The sequence below is a fragment of the Triticum aestivum genome, chromosome 2B (genome assembly GCF_018294505.1).
Source record: "Triticum aestivum cultivar Chinese Spring chromosome 2B, IWGSC CS RefSeq v2.1, whole genome shotgun sequence".
NCBI classification, from domain to species: domain Eukaryota; kingdom Viridiplantae; phylum Streptophyta; class Magnoliopsida; order Poales; family Poaceae; genus Triticum; species Triticum aestivum.
The window spans coordinates 377364357-377381696 of NC_057798.1; positions in this window are offsets into that span (position 1 = coordinate 377364357).

Sequence of the window (17340 nt, forward strand, 5' to 3'; positions counted from 1 at the left end):
TCATCCGGGACTCCGAACAACTTTTGGATTACCGCATACTAATATCTATACAACCCTAGCGTCACCGAACCTTAATTGTGTAGACCCTACGGGTTCGGGAATCACGCTGACATGATCGAGACAGTTCTCCGGCCAATAACCAACAACGGGATCTGGATACCCATGTTGGCTCCCACATGTTCCACGATGATCTCATCGAATGAACCATGATGTCGAGGATTCAAGTAATCCCGTATACAATTCCCTTTGTCAATCGGTACGTTACTTACCCGAGATTAGATCGTCGGTATCCCAATACCTCGTTCAATCTCGTTACCGGAAGTCACTTTACTCGTACCATAATGCATGATCCCGTGACCAAACACTTGGTCACATTGAGCTCATTATGATGATGCATTACCGAGTGGGCCCAGAGATACCTCTCCGTCATACAGAGTGACAAATCCCAGTCTCGATCCGTGTCAACCCAACAGATACTTTCGGGGATACTTGTAGTATACCTTTATAGTCACCCAGTTACGTTCTGACATTTGGTACACGCAAAGCACTCCTACGATATCCGGGAGTTACACGATCTCATGGTCTAAGGAAATGATACTTGACATTGAAAAAGCTCTAGCAAATGAACTACAGGATCTTGTGCTATGCTTAGGATTGGGTCTTGTCCATCACATCATTCTCCTAATGATGTGATCCCGTTATCAATGACATCCATTGTCCATAGTCAGGATACCATGACTATCTGTTGATCAACGAGCTAGTCAACTAGAGGCTCACTAGGGACATGTTGTGGTATATGTATTCACACATGTATTACGATTTCCGGATAACACAATTATAGCATGAACAATAGACAATTATCATGAACAAGGAAATATAATAATAACCATTTTATTATTGCCTCTAGGGCATATTTCCAACAAATAAGCCATGTGATTTGCTTTGTCTACAAAAGAATAACATGTTTGTGTGTGTGTGTGTGTGTGTACATCCAACTATATAAGTGACTATACAGATCATTCACACGCACCTCAATAAACAATGCATGCATTCTAAACTAGGCGAAACGATAGTCTGGTCATCTACTTCTTGTGACGCTGCCGCCGCTGCTTTGTGGCTCGATCCCTCGTCTGGGGCAGGAAAAATACACTTCCTCATGTCAACGATCCGCCTATACACCTCCTCATGTCAACGATCCGCCTATACACCTCGTAGCTTATGTACGTGGCCAAGTGTTGTTCATCCAGTCTCTGATGCCAGATACTGTGCCAGGCATTCTTGTCCTTCTTGCTCTCATCCTTCATCTTCATGTAGTAGGGGTTGATGATGGATGAGGCGGGGTCAACCAGGGAGTTCTATTTGTTGTTTTCGCTGCCCCAGACCTTGTAGTGGTCCTGGATGTTGACAAGATTCTAGCATTTCAATCCCGGAACCTTCAACGCTTTTAGATCGTTTGTGGTGTCCACCATAGCGAAACTGCAGTCGGAGATGTTGATAAACCTGGAGAAACTCTTGCAAGGCCTTGTGGTCAGGTGGTAGTGGTATACAAGGATGTCATGTCGCATGCACAACTGGCGACAGCAACCTTTTGATCATGCCCAGCACGACCGATGGTGTACTCGAGGTCGAAGCCGACCACTTGGTACTTGTCCTCGGGAAGCAACTGCTCCATAGTTTGGATGGAGCTCTCCACCTAGACCGGATCTTTCGTGTACACCATTGAGAGGGCCTTCCCCCTCACGTGGGTGTCCACTATGTGATGCATGGTGAACTGCCCGCCGTTGGCGTCGTCGGCCGCAGGTAGCACCATTGGAGCCACGGGGAGCGCCATTGGAACCGCTAGATGTCCTATATGTATGTGTCGTCTGGGTGTGCTTATTGTGTCGTGTGGTGCGAGAGATGAAGGTAAATGTCCGCAGGAATAAATGGGGGCCAAGAGGCCTAGATTCTCGGCGCGTCCGCATGATAGTTTTTGCAGCAGTTAACTGCCTCGTCGCCCCGTGCCCGGCGCAACCGCATGCACACGAAAGTGCGTGATCATGCGCTGGCCCCAAACACTGGTAGCGCGCGTGGGGGAGCACCTAGAGGGACGCGAGAGCAGAGCGTGCACAGCAGGATGCCAGTAGAGAACGCCGCGGCCGCCTCAACTGCAAGCAACCACACGCATAGAGCAGTTTGAACACGCAGGAAATGGTCGCCTACAAGCCGACCGACAGTTCTGTCGCTGCGTAGAGAGCAGCCGTGTGCTACTACCTCTGTCTTGGTTTATTAATCCCCTTTATATTCTGTGCCATATTTTGCCCTTGAATTTAACCAACAAAATGTTAATGCATGTTATAAAAATTATATAACTAGAAACTATGTTCAAATACGAATCCAGCGATATAATCTTTGGCGACATGCATTCATATTTTATTAGTTAAATCCTACTTATAAACCAGGACGGGGGTATAGTAGGTAATTAAATCGCAAACTTTTTTATTAACAATATGTGTACGTGGCCTTTCGTCCTCCTCTCGCATGTCTTGTCACTCCGCTGCCACAGACGGCTTACAGCACAAGCTTGTGCACCGCGCGAGGCGTTCTTTTGGCCAAACGGTGGCTCAAAGTGGCGCCAATGAATTGTCGGTGAGCCCGTTCCCGTGCAAGATTCCCGCCCGACTCGGTGAAATCCCCCAAAATCTTAATGCTTACCGGCCTGCATATAAACCCTCACGGCCATCGAGTCCTGCATCACATTTTCCCCTCCCTCCCTTTAGCTTATCTCATCTGCTTCTCCCACAATCTCCAATGGCACCAGTCCATCGGGGTCGCTTGGTGATACGGGGCTAACCCGGTAGTAGGCCGATCTTTCACGATTGGAGTGGGATCCCTCGAAGAAAACGATGAACACGGGGAAGAACGGGGAGAAATCACAAGGGGAAACACTCAAGAACAAGTCCAAATCACACATCCACTAGACAATCAAACACACAAGATCACAAGGTACATGAACAACAAAGGGAAAGATACAAGGTAAGGTTCATCGCCAAGAGGAGGTCTTGATGATATCCTAGATGGATCTTCCCACAAGGGGGTCTTGATGATATCCCGCAGGATCTTCTCACATGGAGGTCTTGAACTCCATGGGAGTGGTAGTCTCTCTCTCTCTCAAGAGTAGAGGTAGGAGCAAAGCTCACCTAAGAATGAGCTATCATATTTGCTCACCCTAACTAGGAGGAGGGGGAGGAGTATATATAGGCTAGTCCACGAAGGGGTAAGTGAGGAGGGGATACATGGGCCTCAGGCCCGCCTCTACGCGCAGGCAGGCGCCGGATGTCCGGGCTGGGGCCTGGATGTCCGGGATCTCGTGAGACGCCGGATGTACGAAGCGGTTGGCTAGATGTCCGGCCCGAAGTGGCCAAGCTACTGGATAGGGGCGCCGGATTTCCGGGCTTATGGCCGGATGTCCGGGCTGTCGGGAGGCGCCGGATGTCCGGGCTTGCGGGCCGGATGTCCGGGGCCTGTAGGTACTTGGCGGCTGGGCGGCTGCTGTGGGTGAAGCTCCAGGGGCCGGATGTCCGGGGTCCTGGCCGGATGTCCGGGTCCTGGGGGTTGTCTCCATCTTCTTTCGTCGTCGCTTCCAAGCTTCCCTCGCGGATGGTGTAGTTGTTCCTTGGTGCTTGCACTCCTCCTCAACATCCATGAAGCTCCGACAATACCTATGCATGCACATGAGAGAAGTTTCAAGTAGTATACCATCCTCGAAGGGCTCAAGTGAGCATGTATAAAGGAGAAGATTCACCTTTGAGTATGTGAAGTAGAGGTCGCACGTGTCACCTGCCAAACGGACTCTTGACATGGTGATGACCGTAGGATGCTCCGCATCATCCCCTCCCCCTTCGAAAAGATCCGACTTTGGATCGAAAACCAAATCACCATGGGAAAGAGATGGCGGTGCCGTGTCGAAGTGGTTGGTCACCAAGCACTCATCATCTTGAAACTCGAAATGGGCACTCTCCAATGTCGCACCGTCTAGTGATTCCTTCAAAAGAAGCAAGAACAACAAACACTTGGAAAAACAAATGTGGTTAGCGTTAGTGCAAAACCAAGCATTCAAGAGGTGATTCACCAAACAAGTGTCGTCATGAAGCATAGCATCGGGTGTGACAAAGGATTGTGACATGGCATGTAAGCATATAAATTGAGCACAAGCAAAGATATCATGGGGACAAGTATGCAAATGTGAGGTAGTGATGCAAATATGTGTGACAAGAGAATAAGCATCTACCTCAAGTTCATAGCAAGCATTCACAAATTGCTCAATGAAAGGTCTATGGTAGGCATAAGAATCATTCACAACACCAAATAAAATGAAGGGTCTAAACGCATGGGTCAAGTGCAAGACAATCCAAGCATAATGTGCATAGGGTGTAGTGATTATAGTGTGGCACTCAACACAATAGAAAGAGCAATTGTTCATCATGTGTGAGGCAATCAAGTCAAGCATGTGACGAGCAATGGGACATGGCATATGTGAGGAAATGATATTGGTGCAACCAACCATATGATAGTAGCAAGTAGACCAAGAACTGGATGCAACACACAAGGTATATATATGATGAAGCATGAAAATGTGGCAATCATAGGTGAAAGCAATATCTCAAACATGTGTGCAAATGGTGCAAGCAACACATGAAGTATGATCCACAATATCCAAGCTCAAGAAGGATGTCACCTTGAAAGCATTTCCTTGTGCATTCTTCACAATGCCAAAGTGGAAGCAAATACGGTGTAGAAGCGAGTCATGGTAGAATGTATGAGGCTCGCTCTCAAGATCTCGAATGGTCAACTCACATGAAGTGGAAGTCGACACAAAGTCCAAGTATCCTACACATGCACAAAACAAAACAAAGAACGTATGCGCATGGTAGATAAACACATCATCCATCATGATGGTTCTCATCTTTTGCACAAAACCATTCGAAGCACAAGTGCATGAATAATATGATGCAACAATGGCTAAATTCATGGCACTAGGTATATGGTGCAAATAAGTATGACAAGCATGCTTCACAAGAATTATGTCAAAATCTCCAAATATATGCGAGAATGCTATGGGGGCAATCTCATGAGCAATAAGATGATCATTGTTGGACTCAATACATGGCAAATCTAGCATGAGAGAGGCAACACATGGAGATATATGACAAGAAGCAATATGATTCATGTGCAAAGCATATAGATGGTTGTCATCAACCGCATGAAATGAGCAAGTATGAATCATTGGTGATGCAACATAAGCAAGCATTTTAATCAAGTCGTGCAAACTAGTGGAGCGAAGATGCAACACACTAGAGTAAATCATGGCAATCATGTCATGTGAGCAAATAATAGGCATAGAAAATGCACATGACATATCGCAAGCACGAACACTAAGCAAGATGAAAGTATCATCATAGGAATTGGTCATGAATAGAACATGGCAATAACAAGTGATATCTCCACCAAGCTTGCAAATACACATACAAGTATGAGAATCAATCATCATGTGTAATGCAAAGCATGGGTCACAAATGCATGTCAAAGGCATAGGAATGAGCATATCATGCAAAGTGAACATGGCAAGATGGGCATATGATATGTAATGAACAATAACCTATAGCCAAGTGAGGGCCATGTAGAAGGAATGCGCGAAGTCGTTGCGTGAAGAGAGCTGTGGGAAAGACAATCCATGGGATCCCAAACCATCGTTGCTCTCTAGAGCTCGTTTTGTCAACTCATGGGATTGCAAGGTTGACAAGTATTCATGGGTACCTACACAAAAGAGACACAGACCAAAGAATTGTGCACGTGGTAAATGTACACATCATCCATCATGATGTGTATGTGCACATGTGAGTTAGCACAAGATAAGCATCGCTCAAAGAAATTTCATGCATGGTATATGAACATGTCATCCATCATGAAAGAATAGTTATTGTGTATGACACAATGGGGACACAAATTGAGAATGCAAGTATATGGCGCATCAATAGCATGTTTATTCATGGGGAGCATATGGTGCACACAAGTATTGGGATCATGCAATGAATGGGGTGGATCAAAATCTCCTAAAATGCATGAGGAAACTATGGGGGTCTCCTCATGAGTAATATCACATGGAGAAAATGGACAACATCCAAAAGAATGCATATCCGAAGCTAGGTTAGCATGGCATGGCATATGAGATAAATTATGCAAAGGGAGCATATCAATATCATCACAAGAAAAACAAATGCCAATAACCATGGGCTTGTCATCTATGCCATAAGTGCAAATTGGGTTTATTTTAATGGCATATGCATAGTCACTATGAAGAGATTGCAAATAAGACATATGGTTGATCTCATGCATAGCATATGACAAGTCAAGCGGATTAGCAAACATGATGTGACCTAAAGAATTGTCACAAGAAATCCTACGCAACATGGCATCACTACTAATAGACTCCACAAGAGAATCATCATACTCATCATAAATGGGCAAATCATCACATGGGGAAATCATACTAGCATGAAGCATGGCAATAGGTGGATCAACATTATGCAAGCAATCAATGTCAAGAATGTCCACTAGTGGGCCTAGAGCATCACCTTCACCTATGTTACCTTGTTCATTCCACTCAAGTGGTGTAGGTGGGGTGGGAAAGACCAAATGGTGGTCATCTTCATCTTGATGGAACCATGTGGGGGGTGCATCATATTCCACCATGGCCATCGTCTTATCCAAAGGGAGGACGAAATCGTCGAGGATCGGCGCGTCATCATAAATGGGACCTAGCACCAAATGAAAAGACACAATAGAGGTAGAGGTCAAGTTGTTAGAAATGCAAATGGCCTCACGAGACCTATCAACTATCTCACTCTCTCTATGTGGTGGTTCACTCACTCCCTCAAAGTAGGTGCACTCAAAGTCACATATGGTGGAGTCACTCATCTCACACAAGTGGTGGGGGTTGTGGCTCTCCTCACATGGAAAGTGGGGCAACTCATAATATATGGGGCTAGTGGTGAAGTCACTCTCACTCTCAATATGGTGGAAAAAGTCACTCAAGTCATCATACATCACCGTGGTCGAAGGGAAGATTCCATGGTCAACCATCTCGTCATCGTCGCCGTGGATGAATGCCAAAGATGGCACATCATCACTCTCCTCCATGACCGAAGGGAAAATCCCATGCTCGATCATCTCGTCACCGTCGCCGTTGATGAAGGCCGAAGATGGCACATCATCACTCTCGCCTCCTAAGATGGAAGCATCATCCTTGCTCGCCACCTTATCGCTCGCCTCCAAAGCTTGGTCCTTGAGGGTCTCCGTAGTCGTACTCGTCGCCGCACCGTCTTGAAAAAGAGTCGAAGTAGACTCGGCTCCATCAATGACACAAAGAGGGATGGCGGTGAAATCAAACTTGGGAGCATCATCTTGGAGCTCGTCGGGCTTGGACATCATGGTGGTACTATCCTCATGCTCATAGTCGTAGAGCTTGGTCGCCACGAAGTGTGCTTGGGGTGGAGAAGCCTTGGCCTTCATGAGTTCTTGTTCCGCCTTGAGAGCACCAATGTAGTAGTCGTCGATGGACTTGTAGTTCTCGAGGAAGATAGTCTTGGAGATGTCGTTGTTCAATCCCATCATGAAGTCGAACTTCATCAAAATGGGGTCGTCCATGCCGGCTCGTCGCAAGGCAATCTTCATCTCCTTGAAGTACTTGTCGATGGACTTGGATCTTTGGATGGTGTTCTCCAATTGGCGTCGAAGTTGTTCCGTGTAGGTTGGAGGCACAAACTCTCGCCGCAAAGCTCTCTTCGTCTTGGGCCAACTCATGTCGTAGTACTCCGAAGGTGTGTGAAGCCACCAAGACAAGGCGTAGTCGTGGAAGTTTCTTGTGGCACACTTCACTTGATCTTCGGGACAAACTTGATGTAGCTTGAGGTAGTCGTCCATCAAACGCTCCCACTCGAGATACTCCTCGGGTTCTTGAGTCCCATAGAAAGGAATCTCATTGTCGGTGTCGAGGTCATAGTAGCTCGTGGAAGTCGCGGACTTGAGCTTGGGGAGCTTCTCTTGAGCGTAGCCTTCGGGTGCTTGTTGGCGAAGATGTCGTATGTCCGTAGGCGAAGATGCCTTGAATTCGTTTGGCGAAGCTGCCAAGGGAGATGGTGAAGTCATTGAGTGGTTGTGGTGTTGAGATCTTGCCCTTCACGTTCTTGTTGGTGATGGTGTCGATGCCGATGTGATCTTGCCGGAGATGGTAGCTCGGAAGGATGTGCTCTTGAGCGTCTTCTCGAAGATGAGGAAGACCGCTTGTAGGACCTGATGAGGGCTTTGATCTCCTCCATTTGAGCTTGCATCTTGGCATCGGAGTTGTTGTTCGTGGCATCGAACTCGTCGTTGTTGTTGTAGACCGAAGGTGAAATGCCTTGCCTATCCATCACAAGACTCGAGTAGAGGTGAGTAGGAAATGAGATAAACAATACCAAGTTACCTTTTCCCAAAGTTGAGGATGTATTCCGTTTCACTCAATGTGAGATGAAAGAATAGTGGAATTGGTACCGGACTTATTCACTCACACCTATTAAGTAAAGCTTATGGTAGAGCTCGCTGAGGATAGTGGCACAAAAAAAATTGATGCAAAATGTTAGCAAGAGTCAATAATGTTGAAAGAGATTCACAAATTCGCAAGCGAAACAAGTAGACCAATAGCAATATGTGGCACACGGAAACACACATACGGATAGATAAATGGGGTCGTGCAACCAAGGAATGAGCACAAAAGGTGGAATCCACGGAAAACACTCGTGTTGCACAACTCAAGAGAGACGCTAGCATGATTGCTCAATAGGCGGATACGACACTTGTGCACAACCTATAAGATGTGAAATGGATAAACTTTCTATCCCAAGTATGCTATGTATGTATGGTTCCCGGAGTTTCTCACACAATGATCCAAATGTTCAAGTATAATACCATATGATATATTTTGATGCTATGGCTATTGCTTACAAGCTCGTTGCTATTTCTCTTTTGCTTAAAAGCTTTATTCTTTTTTTTGTATGGCCACTTTGCACAATGCACAAACCAAGATAGCAATTGTGTATATGCGGGAACAAACTTGTGACACAAGATATGATAGCAATATATGCACCACGATGATATGGTATGTATGCTATGGGAAGTATGGATCACTAATGTGCACAAGTAACGTTGCCAGCAATACTCAAATGGCTAGTCTCGATAGGCAAGTAACGCAAAAGTAAGGCTAGGGGTTAACAATGCAATGGCAAGGGGAATATACAATGGTGTCATCGAGGTTACCGACCTTGGCGATGATGAGTGGTGGTGTTCTTGATGTCGAGCCGTTCCTAGTTAGCCGAAACACCCTAGGAAACGGAAAAACCGCAAACTCAAAATCTCAAAGGCAAATGTCAAATGGTGGTAGCGGAAAGCGGTGGTGGTTTGCACTTGGCAATGCGGAAGTGAAGTGATGGCTATACACGTGTCGGAGTTGAAGTTGCCATCCCTAAGTAGCTGAAACACCTAAGGAGACACAACTCATAACACAAACAAAATGGGTTAAGTTGTGGTGGCGGAAGTGTATGGTGGGCACGTCTATGTGGAAATAGTGGTGGTGGTTGATGCAGAAGCAATCGTCCCTAAATAGCCGAAACACCTTAGGAGACTCTAATCACTACTCAAACAACCTCAAATGCAATGGGGTGCAATATGGGTTAGGTTTCGGAAGTCGGTGGTGGTAATGCGGATGATATGGTGGAGGGCCTAGGCAAACTTGCCAAATTGCCAAAAAATTGATGGAGTCGAATGGTGATGGTGGTATTTTTGTGGGAAGGGGGATGTCAAGAGCTTCAAAACGAGCTAAAGAACGTCAAAATCGGACTCCGGATGAATTAGTTATGGTCAAAACGGTGAAACACGGAAGGCTGAAATGCCAGGGACCGGATATCCGGGGGTAGGGGCCGGATTTCCAGGGGTCTATGTCCAGAACCGTGCAGATTTGGTGCTCCAGGGCCCGGATGTCCGGCTTGGGGCCCGGATGTCCGGCCTGAGGCCCGGTTGTCCGGCCCGACGATTCCAGATCTCGTTTGGGGCGGAAATTTTTGAATTGGGGGCGGAAATTGATGATTTCGGAGGCAAAATTTGATGGATTTCGTGGATGGAAGGTGGGGAAACTTGGGGGAAAGCTAGATCCACTTGAAACCAAGCAAATCCATGGATCAAAATCAACAAAACATCATCAAACCAACAAATCACAAAAAAAATTGGGGCTATTTTTGGTGGGGATTTTTGAAATTTAGGATGGAATCAAGCAAAAGAAGGCTAGAAAACAGTGGGAGGGACTCCAAAAACGTGATCAACGTGGCTCATGATACCATATGATACGGGGCTAACCCGGTGTAGGCCGATCTGTCACGATTGGAGTGGGATCCCTCGAAGAACACGATGAACACGGGGAAGAACGGGGAGAAATCACAAGGGGAAACACTCAAGAACAAGTCCAAATCACACATCCACTAGACAATCAAACACACAAGATCACAAGGTACATGAACAACAAAGGGCAAGATACAAGGTAAGGTTCATCTCCAAGAGGAGGTCTTGATGATATCCTAGATGGATCTTCCCACAAGGGGGTCTTGATGATATCCCACAGGATCTTCTCACATGGAGGTCTTGAACTCCATCGGAGTGGTAGTCTCTCTCTCTCAAGAGTAGAGGTAGGAGAAAAGCTCACCTAAGAATGAGCTATCATATTTGCTCACCCTAACTAGGAGGAGGGGGAGGAGTATATATAGGCTAGTCCACGAATGGGTAAGTGAGGAGGGGATACATGGGCCTCAGGCCCGTCTCTGCGCGCAGGCAGGCGCCGGATGTCGGGGCTGGGACCCAGATGTCCGGGCTCTCGTGAGACGCCAGATGTCCGGAGCAGTTGGCTGGATGTCTTGCCCGAAGTGGCCAAGCTACTGGATAGGGGCACCGGATTTCCGGGCTTATGGCGGGATGTCCGGGCTGTCGGGAGGCGCCGGATGTCCGGGCTTGCGGGCCGGATGTCCGGGGCCTGTAGGTACTTGGCGGCTGGGCGGCTGCTGTGGGTGAAGCTCCAGGGGCCGGATGTCCGGGGTCCTGGCCGGATGTCCGGGTCCTGGGGGTTGTCTCCATCTTCTTTCGTCGTCGCTTCCAGGCTTCCCTCGCGGATGGTGTAGTTGTTCCTTGGCGCTTGCACTCCTCCTCAACATCCGTGAAGCTCCGACAATACCTATGCATGCACACGGGAGAAGTGTCAAGTAGTATACCATCCTCGAAGGGCTCAAGTGAGCACGTATAAAGGAGAAGATTCACCTTTGAGTATGTGAAGTAGAGGTCGCACGTGTCACTTGCCAAACGGACTCTTGACATGGTGATGACCGTAGGATGCTCCGCATCACTTGGCCACTCCACCGTATCAAAGGCAGCTCCAGCTGGGCGGCTACACCGCAGCGGTGGTGCAGTCCCCGACATAGTGTAGTGAACGTGGCGTTCCTGTTGGGTGTGCACGGAACACCCACCACATGCTCCACCTCCGCATCCCGTCGGTAGTTGTTGCCGGCTGCTGTTGCCGCCACCTGTGACGCCCCCGATTCAATTGTACACTAATCATACACGCAAATGTGTATGATTAAGATCATGGACTCATGGGAAGATATTACAACACAACTCTAGACACAAATTAAAATAATACAAGCTTTATATTACAAGCCAGGGGCCTCGAGGGCTCGAATACATAAACTCGAATACAAAGGAGTCAGCGGAAGCAACAATATCTGAGTACAGACATAAGTTCAACAAGTCTGCCTTAAGAAGGCTAGCACCAAAGCAACATCGACCGAAAAGGCAAGGCCTCCTGTCTGGGAGCCTCCTAACTACTCCTGGTCATCAGCGTCCGTCACGTGGTAGTAGGCACCCTCGGGGTAGTAACAGTCGTCAAAGGTGGCATCTAGCTCCTGGACTCCACCATCAGGTTGCAACAACTAGAAAGAAGAAAGAAGGGGGAAAAGGGGTAGCAAAGCAACAGTGAGTACTCATCCAAAGTACTCGCAAGCAAGGATCTACACTACTTATGCATCAGTATCAATGAAAGGGGTAGTATCTGTGGACTAACTAGAGAATGACAGAATGAGAAGGGGAGAAGCTAGTCCTATCAAAGACTAGCATCTTCTGGAAACCACCATCTTGCAGCAACATGAGGGAGTAGAGTAGTATAACATAAGTCATATTTATGTTGTTGTATCAATGCTCCGGGATCCTTTCTCGACTCCCAAAGCAACATATCCAAATCATGCCTCAGCACCCAGTTCAAGTTGTATCGATCGGGATACAACTCCGAGTGTCCGTTACCGTAGAACATGCTATCGATAGATGTTTTCTTCCCTGCAGGGGTGCACCAACTTACCCACCATGCTCGATTAACTCCGGTCGGACACACTTTCCTGGGTCATGCCCGGCCTCGGCCAAACAATTCGCCGCAACCCGACCTAGGCTTAATAGAGAGGTCAGCATGCTGGTCTAAACCTATGCCCCAGGGGTCATGGGCCATCGCCCCGGGAACTCCTGCATGTTGCGTACGCGGCCGGTGAGCAAACCTAGCTACCTCCTTCAAAAAGGAAGGTGCTTACCAGTCCAACCCAGCGCGCGCCACTCAGTCGCTGACGTCTATTAAGCTTCGGCTGATGCATACGACGCAGAACACCCATACTATGCCCATGTGATGGTTAGTGCTATCAGGCCAGAGGCCGCTCAGATCAAATATCCAAATTGTAGTGGGTTAGTAACGCGCGGTAACAAGCAGAGACTCACGAAAGAAGTGACCCCATTACCCCGTCTCGAGGACTTGCGACAAGGGCTAGGAATGCCCGGCCACTCCTCGTAATTATCTCGCGGTCCCCTTCCAGGTCAACCCCACTCCACATCACTCGCAATTAAGCTCGCGCAGTACCCCTCAGGGCCGACCCGTCTTTAGTAACCTGGTTCAGTGTAAAGTCATAGTAACCATAGTAACTGTGTGTCTAACACCAAGGGGAACCCTGAGGATCCACCCCCGGTGGATTCCCCTCAATGTAATTATCAAGGTGAACTGAAGAGGAACCACCCTCGAGGTCCACACTTGAGGGGTCGCACGACAGAGTCGTATTGGAAGTGGTTAAGGCGGAATCACCCTCGATGACCACGACCGAATAACTACACTACAGGGTTAACATCAGAAGTGCTGATGAGGTCTCACCCTCGGCACTCGATAGTAACCCAACAGTGTCGAGCAACTAAGGGGAAGTGATGTGCGGTGCCGGGGCATGGTCTTCGATCCCATTGAGCGGGTCTTTGATGATGAAGCAGGGGCAACAAGGACAAGGTGGGGGGTCACTGATGGATCACCAACCAACCTATACTAAGAAGTTTAGGATAAGCAGGTAAGGTACAACAGCAGATACAAAAGCAGGCTATGCATCAGAACAGGAGAAAACAATTACAGTAGCAAAATCTAGTGCAATCATGAGAGAATTTAATGGGCGATATCGGGATGATCAAAGAGGGGGCTTGCCTGGAAACTCCCATGAAAGAGAAGAAGGGTCGTTGTCGATAAGGTCGATCACAGGGGCGGCATCAGTCTCGGGGTCTACCAGAGTGAAGAGGGGGAAGAAACAATAAATATAAAGCAAATAAAGCATCACAAAGCATAACATGGAAATATGACATGCCGGGTGTGACCTAATGTATGGCTACATGATAAAGGTGAAGGGGGAATTCAACCGGGAATGTTTTCCCGGTTCCGGACCTGTGTCAGACAAATGACCGGAGGGTAATGTTCCATGTTCAGATATTTAGAGACATCTGACAGGTAAACGGACCGCATATTCAGATTCATCTCGTCGTTCTAAGGAACTTTCATGTATAAAGTTTTTCTATCCGAGCTACGGTTTATTATTTATGATTTTCTAAAGTTTTAAATGTTTTCTGAAATTATTTAAATTAACAAAATTAACAGAATAGGAATATGACGTCAGCATGACATGGAGATGACGACAACAGTCAATAGTCGCTCTGACCAGGTCAATCCTGACTAGTGGGTCCCACATGTCAGCGATTGTGGCACTAACAGTGGATTAAAATGACTAACAATACTAGTTAGAGGTGTGGGCCCCATTAGTCAGTGACTATTTAGTTTAACTAATTATTTTTATTAATAAAAATGTTTAATTGGAACAGAGGGGGCCCACATGTCATGCACAGTAACTGCGTTAACCAGAGTAAACGTGGTCAACTGGGGTGCCGGGGTGTAACGCCCCGGATACAACTTTCCATATTCGTAACTCCAACTCTTGCCTTTTCTGGAGATGTGATATGTTATTTCCTCCGTGGTTGGGTTTTGTCTGTTGTTTTGCATTTTGTTCTTGTTATGCATCTCATCTCATAGCATCATGCGCATTGCATCGGCATCGTTTTCATAAAACTTGCATCCGTCCGGGTTTCCCCGGTTCTCTCCGTTGTCCGTTCTGAGCCTGACCACACTCGCACGCGCCCGCGGCACCTCTGAAATATTATTTTATAAGTGGCATAAAAATGTTCTCGGAATAGGATGCAACTTGGCGTGCGATCTTATTATAGTGTAGACAGAGCGCCTGTCAAGTTTCGTCACATTCGGAGCTCGTTTGATAGCCCAACCGTTAAATATGTAGCGGCACCGTTGCCGGTATTTACGTCGGACGTTTTCGGTCTCTGGAAACTGTTGCCGGGCTGCCTTCTCCTCTCTCTTCTCAGCCCAACCCCCTCTTTGCACAACCACACACCCCTCGCGCGAGCGTCCGAAACTGCCCCGAACCTGACCCGCTCAGTCATTACCGTTGAATTCAGAAAATCCCCAAACATCCTGAAAACATCTCCGTTTTCTTAATTGGGCTCTCTAGCCTGTATTTTCTTCGTCCGTCCGATTTAGATCAAAGAGCCTCCATTAGTCTGCATTTAGATCCACCTGCTATATAAACCAACCTATCCCAACCCTAAATTTGAGGAGACCTGTCCCATCCTCCCAGCCGCGCCGCCACTACAACAAATCCCCATTGGGATCCACCCCTCCCCAACCATCGCTCACCACCGCAGCACCAGATTCAGGTCCCCTGCCTCGTCCCCTTTGCACCACCAGCCAAGCCCTCCTCTTCGTCTCCCGAGCGCGCCCGTCCTCGCAGCCCCGCGTCAGAAGCTCCTTCCCCGCGTCGTCGTCCTCCTTCTTCCCCGTAGCCTCCCCGCTCTCCTCGTTGACGCACGGAGACGAGCTCCTCTGGAAGACCAGCAAGCGGCGCCGCCCCTCGCAGGTCGGCCGCAAGCCAGGAGCCGAGCACCTCCTTCCCGAGCTGCACGCCCCCGCAGCCGTTCTACCTCGCCGGACCCCTCCCGCAGACCAGCGCCACCAGGCCGTGCCCTGCTTCGTTCCTCCCCGTGCCGAGCAGCAGCTCGTTGGAGCGCAAGCTAACCCGGTCCGCCTCCCTCTGCCCATCGAAGCCACCAGGATCCTGCTTCCGCTGCGAGCAGCTCTTCCTCGCCTCCCCATGTGCTCCGGTCAGCCCTGCCGCCGCTTGCCTCTCCCTTCGCCTCGCGCCTTTTCTCCTTATCTCACCTCTCTGACACTCTCTGTGTTTGTACCCAGGAGTAGCAGCCGCCATGGACGCCAGTCCTGCCACCGCCCGGATCCGTCCGCCTTCGCGCCTCCCCCGCCTTGGATCCGTGCCTCCGCCAGCCGCCATCTCCTTCCTGTAGCCCCGCGCCCAAGTCCATCGCGCCGCGCCTGTCCAGCCTCTGCTTCGAGCAGAGGAGGAAGAGGCCTTGTTCAGCGCCCGTTGACCGCGCGAGCACCGTCGCCTCCCTGCCTCACGCGGTCCAGCAAGGCCCAGCCAGCGCTAGGAGGGCCCAGCCTCCTCTGCGGCCTGCCCGCTCACCCGCTAGCCGCACCGTCACAGTGAGCCGGCCCAGATCTGCCGGCCTGCTGCCTCTCCCACCGGCTGGGCCTCTGCCCACTAGGTGAGGCCACCTCCAGCACCTGGGCCAGCGGCCTCCAAGGCCCAGCTGGCCTCCTCTATCGACCGGCCCAAGGCCCAGGGTGAGCAGCCCCCTGGCCTTTCCTCTATTGGGCTAGTTAGATTCGGCCTGACTCATGTTTTTTTCCCGTGCTGCGATTTTATCATTTATCCAGTGATTTACTATTTTATAGAAAAACCCCCATGCTTCATACATTTAATAACTTCATAACCGTGCATCGGTTTAAAATGGTTTAAACATGTAAATTGCTTAGAATTTTGTGTAGATTAATCATATCCCACTTTCATCCATGTTAAATATGTTTAAACTTGCTGTTTATTTAATTTTGCACCAATGCCATATTAAAATGATTTAATTCATAACTAAATAACCGTAGCTCGGTTTCTAATAAACTTTATATGTAAATGGGGTGGAAAATGCCTAGTTTAACATGGTGATATTACTTTGCATGTTTAACAACTCTAAAATATGGTTTAGGGCAGAACAGTACCAAAACTAAAATACGGACATGAGGATTTTCCGGAATTGTTGTTTGTTGTTTCCGGCCTCATTTAAACTTGCCTAAATAGTTAGTTTAATTATGTTTCACCCCTAGTCATGTTTACCAACATTTAATATTGTTTGGTAGCTTAAACGAGATTAAACTAAATAATTGATGTGGTGTTTCGTCAATATGCAACTCGTTGCATATTGAGCTCCACTTAATTTGTAGTGTGGTTTGTTGCACTTTGCCATGCCATGCCTCATTAAATCGGACATGCATCATACTTGATTGTGCATCATGCCATGATTATGCTCGTCTGTTTACCATGTTGTTTGCTTCTTTCTGGGTTGCCTTCGGTTTTGTTCCGGAGTTGTGAGGATTCGTTCGACTACGTCCGCTTGTCTTCTTCATGGAATCGTTCTTCTTCCTTGCGGGATTTCAGGCAAGATGACCGCTACCCTGGATCTCACTACTATCATTGCTATGCTAGTTGCTTCGTTCTATCGCTTGTTGCGCTACCTATCACCTGTTTATCAAGCCTCCCATATTGCCATGAACCTCTAACCTTTGATACCTTTCCTATGCAAACCGTTGTTTGGCTATGTTACTGCTTTTGCTCAGCCCCTCTTATAGCGCTGTTAGTTGTAGGTGAAGTTGAAGATTGCTCCATGGTGAACAGGATTTTGGTTGGGATATCACAATATCTCTTATATTATTAATGCATCTATCTACTTGGTAAAGGGTGGAAGACTCGGCCTTAT